The 14,487-nt window shown below is 49.5% G+C and overlaps 1 protein-coding gene across 9 annotated transcripts in view; it reads right to left on the bottom strand.

The window, feature by feature from the left end:
* The window catches only part of CPNE3 (copine 3), a 434,216-nt gene that overhangs the window by 156,284 nt on the left and 263,445 nt on the right, over nucleotides 1-14,487 (bottom strand). The window lies entirely within an intron of this gene.

Consider the following 14,487-nt stretch of genomic DNA (forward strand, 5'->3'; position numbering starts at 1 on the left):
CTTATGGGAAAGGGATACAAGAAGCTTTAAGAATAAGTGACTGTATTTATGGGTCTTCTGAATTCTAAATGATAATAATGGTTGGTTGATTTGAACAAAAAAAATATAAATTTCCAAGACCCATTACACAATATTTATGTATTAGGAATAAAATTCTTATGGTGAAGAGGTCTAGGAAATTACTAGACAGTTTCCAACCCCTCTTACACTTGAAAACTGCTGGAACAAGCCCTAGAAGAACAATTGCACTGCCTTATCGAATTCAAGAAAATCAGCTGTTTTTCTTTACTATCGCTCTGGATAACATGAAAACAGAAATGGCCAATTCCTTTGTTATCATTCACCGTTGTATCATGTCGGATTTGCTTTCTTGAATTCAGGCAAGGGGCCAGTTAGGAGCCATGACCCATTTTAATCTAATGCTACGCAAACAAATGATGACGGAATGCTGAATAAATCAAACATTCTCCCCCAGTCACAGATCTGGATTAAATGAATCCATCGTCCTTTTGCTCACCATGCCACCCCAGTTTGGACCAAGATCTGCGATTGGTGGTGAATGTTTCATTGGTTCAGCATTCTGTCCGTCATTTGCTATTTTTGCTTTTGTCACCTGAAGTGGGAAGGGTATGCCCAGACGTGGGTCCCATGCTCACTGTGCCACTGGATTCAAGCCAGCCTAGCTGATATTGGGTGATACCCCAAAACCAATCCCAGGATGCTTGTTTCCAGTTCAGGGAGGACCGGGCCTGGCAGTTCGGGCTGAACTATTCGCACAAGTAGGAGGGTCAAGACTGATTTGCATATGACTGGGTCCAAACTGGAGTGGCGGGGTGAGCAAAAAACGATTGATTAACCCCCTCCAGTTCTGTGAGTGGGGGTGCATGTTTGATTTTTTCAGCATTCCATAAATCATTGGTTCTTTTTACATTAGAATCGAAGGCACATGCTGCAAGCTGTGGGGTTCCCTGAAGATCATCCTTATATCCAGATACGGGTTTCATGAAAACAATGAGGCAATCTGTCATTAAACTTTAGACAATCCCTTACGTTTGTAAAATCTCTGCAACGGATTGATGCTTCAGATATGTGAGGATTATGTCCAAAGATGACAGAGATTCACCATCTTGCCACCTACCATAAAGCAAGGGACACTATGGCGTGGACATGGGCATGTTTACGAACTCGGCCCATTCTTAAAAATCCAGGTCCAACAGAACTCTACAGATGTGAAGATGATAAAATTATTGTTTTGGTAGCTAACGTGCACACAAAAAGTGCTTTCCAGCGTGTCATGTCAATTTCTATTTGCAGAGCACACCAACGCAAAAGCTTCTTGGTATCAAAGGACAGAAGTCCGTCCATACACCAAGATGCTGAACAAAAGTTAAACAGCAAGCAACCAGGTTTTAAAAATGTTTCTAACTTTCAAAAGTTCCAAGACAGCCAAAAAGAGGTTTCTGTAGAGAAATCGGTTTCCACCATGCACTTCATTAAGCGAACGCATTGTGAAGCGTACAACCTGCTTTCACTTATACGCTACTCTTGTAGTCAATTTTGGAAAGTATTATAGCATTACGTATGGTTGTGCAGACAGGTTCATAATGGTCAAGGTACAGCAGAGGATTCTCACATGGTTAAAAGAGAAACTGGCAACTGCTAAAAGGAGAGGCTGGCTCCTGATTCCACCTGAGGTTTCAAGGAGAATTTAAGAAGTGTGTTACCCATGTTGCACGCTGCTCTAGATGTGGCAGTCTCCCATGAATGTAGGCTAATCAACTGAAGTCCAAAAGGATATCAACAGCCTAAAGGACATGGGTTATAAAAGGAGGAAGCTTTAGAAAGGTAGCCAACACAGATAATCTCATGGATGCCAAGCAGGTGGCTGAATGTGGTGTTAGTTCCACATGGATTGTAAGCAGAGCGCCATCGGTGTTGTAAAAATTGACTCCCTAGGCATGAAGAAGGCATGACAACGGTTGCGAACAGATAATAAACAGGCGAGGGGAATGTATCTCCCATAGGGGACTTCACAATTCAACTCTCTTGAGACAAAGACAAATGGAGACTTAACGCCGGCCTGTGTTCTGCCTGCCCACAAAGACTAAAACCAACATGTGGCATTTGTCCTCAATAATGTATTCAGTCTTTTGGAATCTACTGCACACATTCACGGAGTCATACAGTCAAGATCAATAGTTTGTGTGTCGTTACAGAGATATATGCCTTGTGTGTTGTGTAGGAGTATATATTGATTCCCTGCAGAACATACAAATGAATAGCCTTAAAATGCATGATTAAAGTCCCTTTTTCACCATCCTTGCACAATCAGTTTAACATACTACAGTGCAGCAATTTGGTCTTGAGCAATTTTTCTATTTTTCATTTAGCTATAGTCATCACAGACGGCTTCACAAATAAGTTACTTACCTTCAGTAATGATCTTTATGGTGGCTATTCAGTCTAACCACATATTTCGTCCCTAGCAATACTCTTCAGGTACCAGGCTGGATCCAGAAAGCTTTCACTAACAATGCTCCCACAAGCTACTGGTGTCACGATTCGCTCCATGCGCTCTCGTGCCCTTCAGCAGGAAGCCTAATTGTGGGACATTCCACTGTTATAATAAGCTGCTGGACCCTTCCCTTCATGCACATACTGACTTCCAGCCATTTGGACTCTACTTGGAAATGGTCATCCATTCCAAATCCATGCCAGGTTTTGTGAAAGCCAGCCTGCTCATGCCTTAAACTCCATTACCTAGAATTCCCTGCTCACTGCTTCGTCTCAACCCCTGCAGGCCAAGGTTGGGTGGAGGAATCCAGGTCACCTGTGGCTGGTTGCTGCTAGCCTGCTCACACCTGATGGATATGATTACTGTCAGCTCTTTTGAGCCCCAGCTCCCTTCAGTCCAGCGTTGGTCATTGTAACTGTGTACCGGTGAGACAGACTCTTGTTTCCAGTGTTTCCTGAGGTTTTGATATCCTGGTTTCCAGTGTTTTCTGAGCTTTATTTATTCCTTGTTCCTGAGCTGCAGCAGTTTCCCTTGGTCCTGAACTAGCACTGTCTGTAGTGCTACCTTGACACTTGAGCATTTGCTCAATTCTTGTTCCTGCTCCAGCACAGCCTTCAGTGTTACTTTGTTTTCTTGATTCCTGATCCAGCACTATTCTAGTATACCCTTGTAGCCTTCCCTTCTGTATATCATTTTTCAGTTCCAGCCTTTTTTCCCCATTTCCTAGGTTACAGTTCCTAGTTTGCTGTCTTTCTATTCTGCCGTCTTGCCTCTGTTACCTTGTATGTTTGTTACCTGATTTCTGCCAAATGTGCCCTGTGATTTCCTTGCACTCCTCCTTGCTAGCTCCTTGTCTATCGCGCTTGTGTTTAGTTCTACCCGCTTGCTGTTACTGCCTTGTGTGTTTCTGTTTAATCTGTGGGCACAGCTGACAACCTAGATGGTGTTTCTTATTCACTGTGAATATTGTCTTCTTACATTTAAGTTACATTTATAACATCACCATAGGTATATGCTCCACAGACCCTGCCTTTGCAAGCATATCCTGCATGTGGGTATTTGTAGTCATTATCTTAAACAGCATTGTGGGTGAGGAACTTACTGAGCCTCAGTCTTACCGTGTGGAACTCCTGAGTGCTTTACCCCACATTCCCTTTATTGTTAATGCTGATATAATACTTATGAGTGCCTGTCCTTTCGGAGTCTTAGCCATCTTGTTCCTTCGTGCAGGCTTCCCCTGTGGATCTCTGTTCTCCTCTGACTTCCTGTATGATCCTGGGCAGAGCTGTACTCCTCTTTCTGTGCGCGTTTTCTACCCAGTTCCAAGTCCCCGACTGTGTCCCAGACAGTCCTGGACAGTCCCTGAAAACTGGGTGGGCTCCGCCGACTCTATACAGCCGTGGAAGTGACAGAGCAGAGCTGCATATAAACACCAGCCCTATGCTCTGACGTCAATTTCTTGCGGTGCATGAACATTTGGTGGTAGTAGTAGTGTGTGGATGTCTAACTTGGAACCTTTTTAAATGTAAAGAGGCCACGTCATAGAACAGGTGGGTGGGTGGGGGCGTGTAATGGGGAATCTGTGGTTAGACAGAGTATCCACCAGAAACGTTACAGAAGGTAAGTAAATTGTTCTTCTGATGGATGCCTCTAACCGCAGATTCCCCCAGAAGAATAGATCCCAAAGCAGTATCTCCCCAAGGTAAAGGGCGGGTTGAGTTAGCAAAATGTCCTTTCCGTCTGACCTGATTATCAAAGCTGTAGAGCTTTCTGAATGTGTGCACTGATGCCCATGGCACGGCCTGGAAGATATCAAGAACAGGCACTCATATCAAGAAGTACAAGTTACTACTTGTGTAATGATATATCTGTAAGAGACCTTAGTTAGTGATAGATTCCTTACCTTAGAATATCCCCAGGCGTCAGACTGGATCCGGAAAGTTTTCGTCAGCAGTACCCCTGCGCGTCGGAAGGTGGCGTCGCGCGACTCCGCGGCCATCGCTGGCGTCATAAGCGCCGAGATGACGTCACGGAGACTACTTAGGTGCCACCCATGCGCTCCGACGTCAGTTCTGTATACGACTTTCCGTGCCAGGAACGCAGAGCCATGCAAGAAACTGACCACTGGTGCCATGAAACTAGGGCCCTGAAAGGGATGACCTTAACCCTAGAAATCAGTTTGCAGAACAGGGAGGATGGGTGGGGCGGTAAGGAATCTATCACTAACTAATGTCTCTTACAGATATAGCGTTACACAAGTAGTAACTTGTGCATCTGAAAGAGTCACGTTAGTGATAGATTCCTTACCTTAGAATAGATACCCCAGCAATACCTACCCCGGAGGTGGGTCTGTGAACCAAAATCACACCAAAAAGTCCCGGAGAACCGAACGGCCAAAGAAGCCGTCTCTCCGGACTTGGCTGTCTAGGCAGTAGAGCTTGGTAAAAGTGTGCAGTGAGGCCCACATAGACAGATGTCCTGCAAGGGAAAGCTGCGTCCCAAAGCACTAGTGGCTGCCGTTGCCCTGGTAGAATGGGCACGCAGCCCCACAGGAGGCTGCTTCTAGCCAACGAGTAACAGGCTTTGATGCAGAGAACGACCCACCGAGAGATGGTCCATTTGTGCACGGCCCGACCTTGTTTGGCGCCCAAGTAGCAAACAAAAAGTTGGTCATCCACCCGGAACTGTTGTGTGTGCTTCAGATAGAACGAGAGCACATGTTTTGGGTCCAGACGATGGAGCGTCTCTTCTTCTTCTGAAGGATGAACAGAGAGAAAAGGAGGTTTAGAAGAAAGAGCCTGGAGCTCACTCACTGTTCTGGCAGAGGTGATAGCTACCAGGAAAGCCGTCTTCAGAGTGAGAAGACGTAAAGGACAGTCATGAAGTGGCTCAAAGGGAGCACACATCAGATAAGTCACGACAAGATTTAAGTCCCATTGAGGCATTATGAAGGGCACGGAGGAAACGTATGTGTAATGCATTTTTAGGAAGCGATTAACAAACGGGGACTAATAAAAAGAAGGCTGATATGGAAGCCGTAGAAAGGCGGAATTGGCCGAGAGATAACCTTGGACAGTGCCCAGAGCAGAGTTCTGCTGGGCCAAAGAGAGAAGTAACAGAATGACCTTGGAAAGAGGGACAGCAAGGGGATCCACAGCCTTTGCTGTGCACCATGCCACAAATTTGTTCCACCTGCAGGCGTATACCGTCTTAGTGGAGGAACACCTGGCTGCCAGAATGTCACAGACTTCGGAAGGAAGGTCGAAGCTGTTAACTGTCGCCGCTCAATCTCCACGCATGGAGGTGGAGGCTGGACAGGTTCGAGGGGGAGGACTGTTCCCTGATGCTGCGACAGAAGATCCTCCCAAAGAGGCAGTCGGATCAGGGGAGCGATCGCCATGCAGTCACTCGTGATACCAGAATCTTCGTGCCCAATCCGGAGCCACAAGGATGACTTGGGCCCAGTCGCGCCGAATCTTCTTCAGCACTCTGGGCAGAAGTGGTATAGGCGTACAACAGACCGCAGCTCCACTCGGGACGAAAAGTGTCGCCGAGCGAGTGCCGCCTTGGAAATTCCAACGTGCAGAATTGATGACATTGCACGTTCTCTTCGGTGGTGAATAGATCTAACCAAGGCTTTCCCCACTGCAGAAAGAGACCTTGCCCCACCTTCGAGCGAAGACGCCATTCGTGATCCATCATGCACGGGCAGCTGAGGTCGTCCGCTCAGGCGTTCAGAGAACCTGCAAGGTGGTGAACCAAGGGAATGCCTTGATGTTCCAGCCATGACCAGAGGCGGAGAGCCTCCTGACATAGGGTCCACGACCCCACCCCGCCCTGTTTGTTGCAATACCACATGGCGGTGGTGTTGTCCGTGAACACCTGCACCACACGTCCCCGGACAGAAGAAAGGAATGCTTGCAGTGCAAGTCGGATCGCCTGAAGCTCCAAAAGGTTGATATGGAGCCGGGACCCCGCCGGACACCAGAGGCCTCTGATCTCCATCTCTCCCATGTGGCCACCCCATCCCAGGAGGGAAGCATCCGTCACCACTGTGTGCTCCGGTTGGGGAAGGGAGAGGGATCTGCCACTGTCCCAATCGCGTTCGTGAGCCACCACTGCAGTTCTCGTGCAGTGCCCTCCGAGATCTGGACGTGATTGGACAGGTTGCCCTGATGCTGTGCCCACTGGAACTTCAGGTTCCACTGCAGAGCCCGCATATGCCATCTGGCATGTTGTATAAGCAGGATGCAGGAGACCATTAGGCCCAGGAGCCGGAGGGTCATCCTGACTGAGACCCGGGATAGAGGCTGAAAGATCGGAATCATAGCCTGAATACCCCGGACTCGCTGCTCGGGAGGATAAACCCGAAACTGCTTCGAATCCAGAACCGCTCCGATGAAGGGGAGCGTCTGAGAGGGACTCCGGTGCGACTTCGGCACATTGATGGAGAACCCCAGCAAATGCAGGAGATCGGCCGTAGTCTGGAGGTGGGAGACGACTGCCTGTGGCGAACCCCCCTTCAACAACCAGTCGTCGAGATAGGGGAAGACTGGAACCCCTGAGCTGGGCAGATGAGCTGCGACCACCGCCATCCCGTCCATGAACACCCGAGGGGCACTGGTAAGGCCGAAGGGGAGCACGGCAAACTGAAAGTGTTCGAGGCCTACCTGGTAATGCCGGTGGGCCGGCAGGACGGGGATATGAAAATATGCGTCCTGCAAGGGCAACGCTACCATCCAGTCCCCAGGGTCGAGAGCAGCCAAGACCTGATCCAGAGTCAACATCTTTAACGTCTCCTTCCGGAGGAAGCAATTGACATTCCTGAGGTCTAAGATGGGACGCAGGCCTCCTTTTTCCTTCTTGGGGACCAGAGAGTAGTGGGAATAACAACCACGTCTGACTTCTGGCCCAGGAACGCGCTAGATGGCCCCCTTGGCCAGGACAACCGTGAATCCCTGCTGGAGGGCTGCGACTCCCTGCTGGAGAAGCGCAAAAATGGTCCCCCAAAATGCAGTGGAACTGAGGTGGCATGGCTGGAGGGGCAGTTTCGAAGGGGAGGGTGTATCCCCTTTGGGCGAAATGCCCGGGAGTCCTTCAAACGCTCCAGCACAGTATCTTGCCTTATCACCAAATAGGCGAGTACCATCAAAGGGCATGTCCATAAGGGAACTTTGTATATCCCCTGAAAAACCAGTGGACCACAACCAGGCGTGAGGACGGAGAGCCACTGTTGTGGAAATCGCCCTACCCAGTGAGTCCACGGTGTCTAGTCCACACCTAATCGCGAACTTTGCTGCATCTTTCCCCCTCAGCAACAGCTTGGGAAAGCATTGTACGAGCCTCCTCCGGACACTGAGGCAGCACCTGCGCAACCGTGTCCCACACAGCATGGGAATAGCGGCCCAAGAGGCATGCGGTGTTCACCAACCGCAGCCCTAAGCTGGCAGATGAACAGTTTGTTGCCGAACTGTTCCAGCTTTTTGGATTCCTATCCAGCATAGCGGAATGGAATGTGACTAGGTGAAGTGGAGGCCTGGAGGACCAGGCTCTCCAGGGTTGGGTGGGTGGACAGAAAAGCAGGGATACCCGGGGCCGGGTGATGGCGCCGGGCCACATTCTTAGCCACGGGAACCCCTGTGGCCGGTCTAGACCAGGTGCCCGTTAAAAAGTCCGGTAATGCCTCATTGAACGGAAGCAGGGGCTCCGAAGAGCTTGTCAGTCTTGAGGGTCACTGTAGGCAGGTCAAGGGCCTCAGCTGCTCTACGGAGCACCATAGTGTATGTGGCGCCCTCCTCCACAGCCACAGCAGGAGGAGAAAGAAAACCAGGGTCAGAGGAGAGGTCAAGGCCACCGGCATCCTCTAGCTCTTCCGTCCATTCCCGTTCTGACCCACACTGCTGTGCAAGAGGATCCTCAGACCCCTCCCAGTCGCCCCCTTCTTCCACTGCAGTGGAACAGGCTGTGAGGGGGGGGCAGGTGATTACAAATGGTCGAACAGCACCGGTCCGGCTCCGTGTCCGTGTCCCAAATAGGGTCCCAACCAGGAGCAAAATTGTCCGAGAACCCGGGCAAGGGCGGAGGTGGAATGAACGGAACCCACTGCGGTGCCGGGATTGGAGCTGCGGGTGGCGCCGGAGCCGCCGGCGGAGGTCCCTGCGGTGCCGGGGGAGGTCCCTGCAGCGCCAGGGCTAGAGCCGCCGGCGGTGGTCCCAGCGGCGCCGGGGCCGCCGGCAAGGGAGGGCCCTCAACTGAGACGACAGGGACCGAAGGCGCGCCGGCGAGAGCCCAACACATGGGAGGGCCCTCAACTTGGACCGCAGTTTCCAAAGGCATGCCGGCGAGAGTCTGAGGCCTGAAGAGGCGGTCCATGGCTGCAAGAAATCTTGCACCTGGGCAGGAGTCGCCGACGGACCCGGATAAGGTGGGTAGGCTGCGGGACTGTCAGGCTCCAAATGAGCTGCGGAGGTGGTACCACCAGCCCCCTCGTCCCCGTCCGGAGACCGATGAGGGGACAACGGAGAGCGGAAACGCTTCTCCGACTACTTCTTATGATGTCACGACTGCCGGGCCTCCAGTAGCTTACGGGACAGCTCCCGCAAGGCCGTCGGAGCCATGGCCAGACAGTCGGAACATGACCTGGAGTCATGGTCGCGCTCCAGACAGTAGAGACAGACGCCATGGGGGTCGGCCACCAACATCGTACGGCGACAGGCCCTGCAGGATTTAAAGCCAAGCATCCCTACGTGGCACCAGGAGTCAAAGACTCAAAAATGGAAGACAAAAAGTCTCAAAAGTTTAGTCAAAAAGTGACCATGGTACGTGCTCTAACCGGATCTGCGCTTGCTGGCGTGGAAGAAAGAAAGAACCGACGTCAGCATGCATAATTGGCGCCTAAGTAGTCTCCGTGACGTCTTCTCTGCACTTACGACACCAGCGGCGGACGTGGAGCCGCACGATGCCACCTTCCGACACGCAGGGGTACTGCTGACAAAAACTTTCCGGATCCAGTCTGATGCCTGGGGATATTCTAAAGTAAGGAATCTATCACTAACGTGTCTCTTTCAGATCACCGTGGTAGCAGCCTTGGCTGTTGTGGAATGAGCTTTAAGACGTTCCGGAGGGTGCTTCTTGGCCAATGCATAGAAGATCTTAATGTAGAGGACTACTCAGATCAACAGGGTCCTCCTCTACACCGCCTTCTCTTTTTTTCACCCCACAAAAAGCAGATTGTCATTTGATGGCTTTGGCACAATCAATGTAAAAGCTTAAAGATTTTGGAGTCCAGCTAGAGAAGCCACTCCTCCTCTGTCAAAGGATGAGGCAGGGCAAACGAACGCTGGTAGGGTGATGGATTGCCTAATGTTTAAGCGAGTCATGGCTTTAGCTAAGAAGGCCAACCAAGTCCTTAGGGCAATATGTCTGGGGAAAAAATGGGGTGCAGGGCGGTTGCACCAATTGCTCACCCACACAACGAGTTGAGGTGATCGCATTGATGAAGTTAGTCTTTAGAGTCAAATCTGTGCATCATTAATGAAAGGCATACACATGAGAAAGGTCAAGACTAGTTAAGGTCCCACTGTGGCATCACAAGCGGTTTGGGAGCGGATAACTTTAAAAAACTGCAGCAAAACAGGGGATTTTAACAAGGATGGTAGGCCTGGAAAATGCAAACAAAAAAGTCAGAAAGGGGAGACAAATAACCCTAAATTATTTCTGCTGTAAGGCATAAAACATCCAACAGTTTGGCTTGTAAAGGGCCTGTCTTGCAGATTCCACACTAGGCAACTAATGTATCCCAGCACCAGGCACAAACAAACTTCGTGGAAGACAAGAATGACATCCACAGCATTGGGTGGCAGTTTAAACGCAGTCAACTGCTAAGCTCAGTCTCAACACATCGGGGTGTAGATTGTACAGTTCTGGGTGAAAGACTCTGCCCTGCTGCTGCAATAGAATATCCTCCCAAAAATGTTAGCCTGATCAAATTACAAAGGTTTGTGCCCAATCTGGAGCCACTAGGATGACTTGGGCATTAAATGTTCCTGAATTATTTTTTTAATTCAGGCATGAGAGGCAGAGGCATGAAAGAGTACAGGAGTCCTTTGTTCCATTCCAGCCAGAATGCATCTCCTAGTGAGTTCCTTCACAGAAACTCCCAATACGTAAAAAGTTTGACACGGCGTGCTCTCGACGGTGGCCAAAAGATCTAGCCAGGGTTCACCCCGCTGGCAGAAGATGCTCTGCAATACTTCGGGATGCAGACAACCATTTGTGACCAGCCAGCATCGTTGACTGAGCTAGTCAGCCCAGGTATTTAAGGATCCTGCCAGGTGGTTCACAATCAGGGAAAAGCCCGGATGTTCCAGCCAACTCCAGAGGAGCAAATCCTCTTGGCACAGGACCCAGGACAGGACATTGCCTGTTGCAGCATTACAGGTTGTATTGTCCATGAAAACCTGTACCAGCCTCCCTTTGATGGACCGTAGGAAGGCCTTCAATGCAAAGAGATGGCCCACAACTCCAACAGACCACTATGGAGCTGGTTTCTGCTAGAGACCGGAGCCAACCACAACCCCTCCAAACCAAGCAGTGACGCATCCGTCACAACCATCGGATGTGGGTGAGGGGCCTGCTACTGGTGATGTAGCAGTAGAGCAGCAACCACTGTAAATTGTGTACAGTCCTCTCCGAAATATGAATGACATCCAATAGGTTTCCTTGGTGCTGAACCTATTGGAACTTCAGATTCCACTGCAGAGGACATAAATGCCACATGGTGTAGTAGATAATAAGGTTACAGGAGACTAAAAGGCCAAAAAGCCTCAGAGCTGCTCTCATCTAAAATCCAGGACCAAGGCTGAAAAATCTAGATCATAGGCCAAATGTCCTAATTTTGTTCTAATGGGGAGAAAGCCCTGAATTGTACACTATTGAGACAGATCCAATGAAAGGACTCCTCTGTGAACGGGTCAGGCTGTGCCTTCGGCTTGTTGATCATGAACCCCCAATTATGTCAGGTGGTTTGCCGTTATCTAGAGGTGGTCTGCAACTGATTGTGGCAAACCTGCTTTCAACAGCCAGTTGTCGAGGAAGCTGAAAACTGGTATTGCCGAACTCCCAAGATGGTCAGCGACCACTTCCATCATTCTCAAACACCTGAGGGCACCGATGAGGGCGAAGGAGAGCATGGCAAACTAAAAATACTCATGGTCTACCTTGAACAGCAGGCAACGTCTGCAGGACTAAAATATAGGTATATGATGATATTTATCCGGCATGTTCATGGACACCATCCAGTTGCTCAGGTCCAGGACAAACTGAAACTGGGCCAGATTGAGCATTGTGAATTTGTACTTTTGTAGTAACTCATGCAGAGGGCAAAAATGTATGATGGGCCAAAGAGCCCTATCCTTCTTCTGCACGAGGGAACAGCAAGAATGACAACCTTCTCAGAATTCCCAGTTTGTAACCCTCGCGATGGTTCCTTTGGAAAGTAAAATTCACACCTCGTCCAACAGATTGGATAGGTATTTCTCTGAGGTTAGCTCTGAATTGGAGGGGCATGGGGAGATTCAGCGGAGCAGAAAGAAAGGGTAAGTCATAGCTGTGCTTAATGATTTGAAGGACCCACCTGGTGGGCGTCATGGATCACCACCCTGCAGAGTATGTGCTGGATCCTGCCTCCCATAGGGCGGCTGTGAGCAACTAATGGCAAACTAAAGCAGCTGGTGACTGTTGCCACAGCTGAAGGGAACTGAGAGTTCTGGTGCTCATTGTTGTCTACTTTGACTGCCAGATCCATGTCTCTGGCCTCGAAAGGATAAGGATGATAGCAGCAGAGCCTTGAGAGCAGCCTCAGAATTTCCTAAACTAGGGAAGAAACTGTTTGGCAGGGGTCAAAGCCCCTGTGTTGGGTGCTTGGCCATACTCTCTCAAACGTTCCAAGGCATAATCTGCTTTTTCCCTAAACAGGCGTGAACCATCTAAAGGCATATCCATGGTAGAGGCCTGTACAGATCCAGGGAATTTCATGGTGAGCATTCAAACATGGCGGAGGAGCAGAACCACTGGTCCCCTTCCCAGACAATCAGTAGCATTGAGCTCAGCACAAATCACGTATTTGGCCGCATCTTGCCCATACTAAATGGTTTGAGCCAGTGAGAACCAAAGGTCTTCCGGGACCACTGGCAAGATCTCGCTGGCCAAGACCCAGAGGGTATGCAATAAACAAACTGCATTTGTTTTCTGAATGCCTCAATCCTTATTCCCTATCCAGGGGAGTCATATGGAATTAAATGGGTGCCAGTTGAAGGGTGAACACCTTGATTGTCTGGAGTAGGATGTTTAGTGAGGAAATCAGAGTCGCAAGGTGCCCAACATCTGCCCACCTGCCTATTCACCTGTGGGCACGAGCACAGCTTTAACCAAGTGGCCATTAAGGTGTCAATGAAGGCTTCAATGAATGGATGCAGAGGCTCTGATGTGGCTGGCCAGGCTGGAAGATTCTGTAAGGACATTTGTCTGAACCTCAACGGAGGGCAGTTGCAGGTCCAAAACCTCAGCTGATCATCGAAGTACCACTGCAAATGACGCCCTTTATGATCCACTGGAGGTCCAAATAGAGAGTTCAACCCTGTATCAGGGGACGCATCAAGCCCACTTGCATTTTGTAAGTCCCTGTAAAAATTGTTCTTATAATCAGGGTGTAAATCATCCCCAAACCACCATCATCCTTCCTCTCAGTGGGGTGGCACGAGCCAAAAAGACAATGGAACATCTGATGGCGCGTCTGTTATACTAGAGGCATAGGATTAGAATCAGGTTGTATGGTGACTGAACTTTAGTAATTTCACACTGTGACTTTGGTCAGAATCATGCAGAGTCAGCTCGGGTCAGACATCAAGACCAGCACCATATCCTCCTCTGGCGGGGCCGTGGAGGTATCGGCCAGGAAGGGACCAACGCAGGTTGTGGAGCTAGGTAGAAATCTGTACCGGAGCCAGTACTGATTCTGTACCAGGACCATGGGGGTCAGATGGCACAGAGGACAAATCTGTCTGTGGTAGCCCGACTGAGGGTCCAGGCAGATCCTATGGGTCCAAGGGCACTTCAAAGGAAGCCAGAAGAATGCCAAATATCTGCAATATGGCCTCTCATAAAGGCTTTAATGAGCTGCAGTGTCACTGATGGCCCGCGAAATGCCGGCGATACCAGGAGCAAATGAGCATCCAAAGCCACAACCGGAGATTTGGACAAACAGACTTTGTGATGGCCTCATGCCTTCTCTTTAGATAGAGTGGCAGGATGGGGTCGAGTTCCACTTCGCTTTCTTCTGTTTATGCTTGGACTTAGACTTACTGGAGGACTTGGAAGTTGACCTCACAGGAGCTCGCTTTCTAGAGCTGAATGTAAAAAAAGTCCCACAATTTCTTGTTACAGCTTCACTTCACAACCCCAGATCGCCTTCGGGTGCATGAGAGCACACCTGTTGCATGACTGAGTCGTAAACACCACAGACACCTCCTGCGGTCCATGACAGAAATTTGCTTTCCACAGATGTAGCATGGTTTCCAAGCTCTAGCCTTAGTAGGGACACAATGGAATTTTCCCTTTTTTAAGAGTCATTGGAAGGGCAACAGAATGTTTAGCGGAGCTCCGGATGATACAGGAAGAAATAAACTGACATTCGCGCAAAAACGCTTATATGGGGCTCCACTACTGGGTGGTATGTAGGCCACATGGAGCTTCGCAGTAGCACCTAGTGGCTTGCAGGAGCATTGTAATTAGGAGCTTTCCAAATCCTATCTGGTGCCTGGTGAGAAATCTGCGGTTAGAAGAATCCATCTGAAAAGACATGCTTGCTTGTTTATTAAATTATTTTTTTCATAGTGCAAGCAATGGCTAACTTATTAATTCTATTATTTTTGTAAGCATTTTCCAGTTTGACAGACAAAAGAAACAGAGCTTTA

This window comes from Triturus cristatus, chromosome 5_1 (genome assembly GCF_964204655.1).
Source record: "Triturus cristatus chromosome 5_1, aTriCri1.1, whole genome shotgun sequence".
In the NCBI taxonomy this organism is placed as follows: Eukaryota; Metazoa; Chordata; class Amphibia; order Caudata; family Salamandridae; genus Triturus; species Triturus cristatus.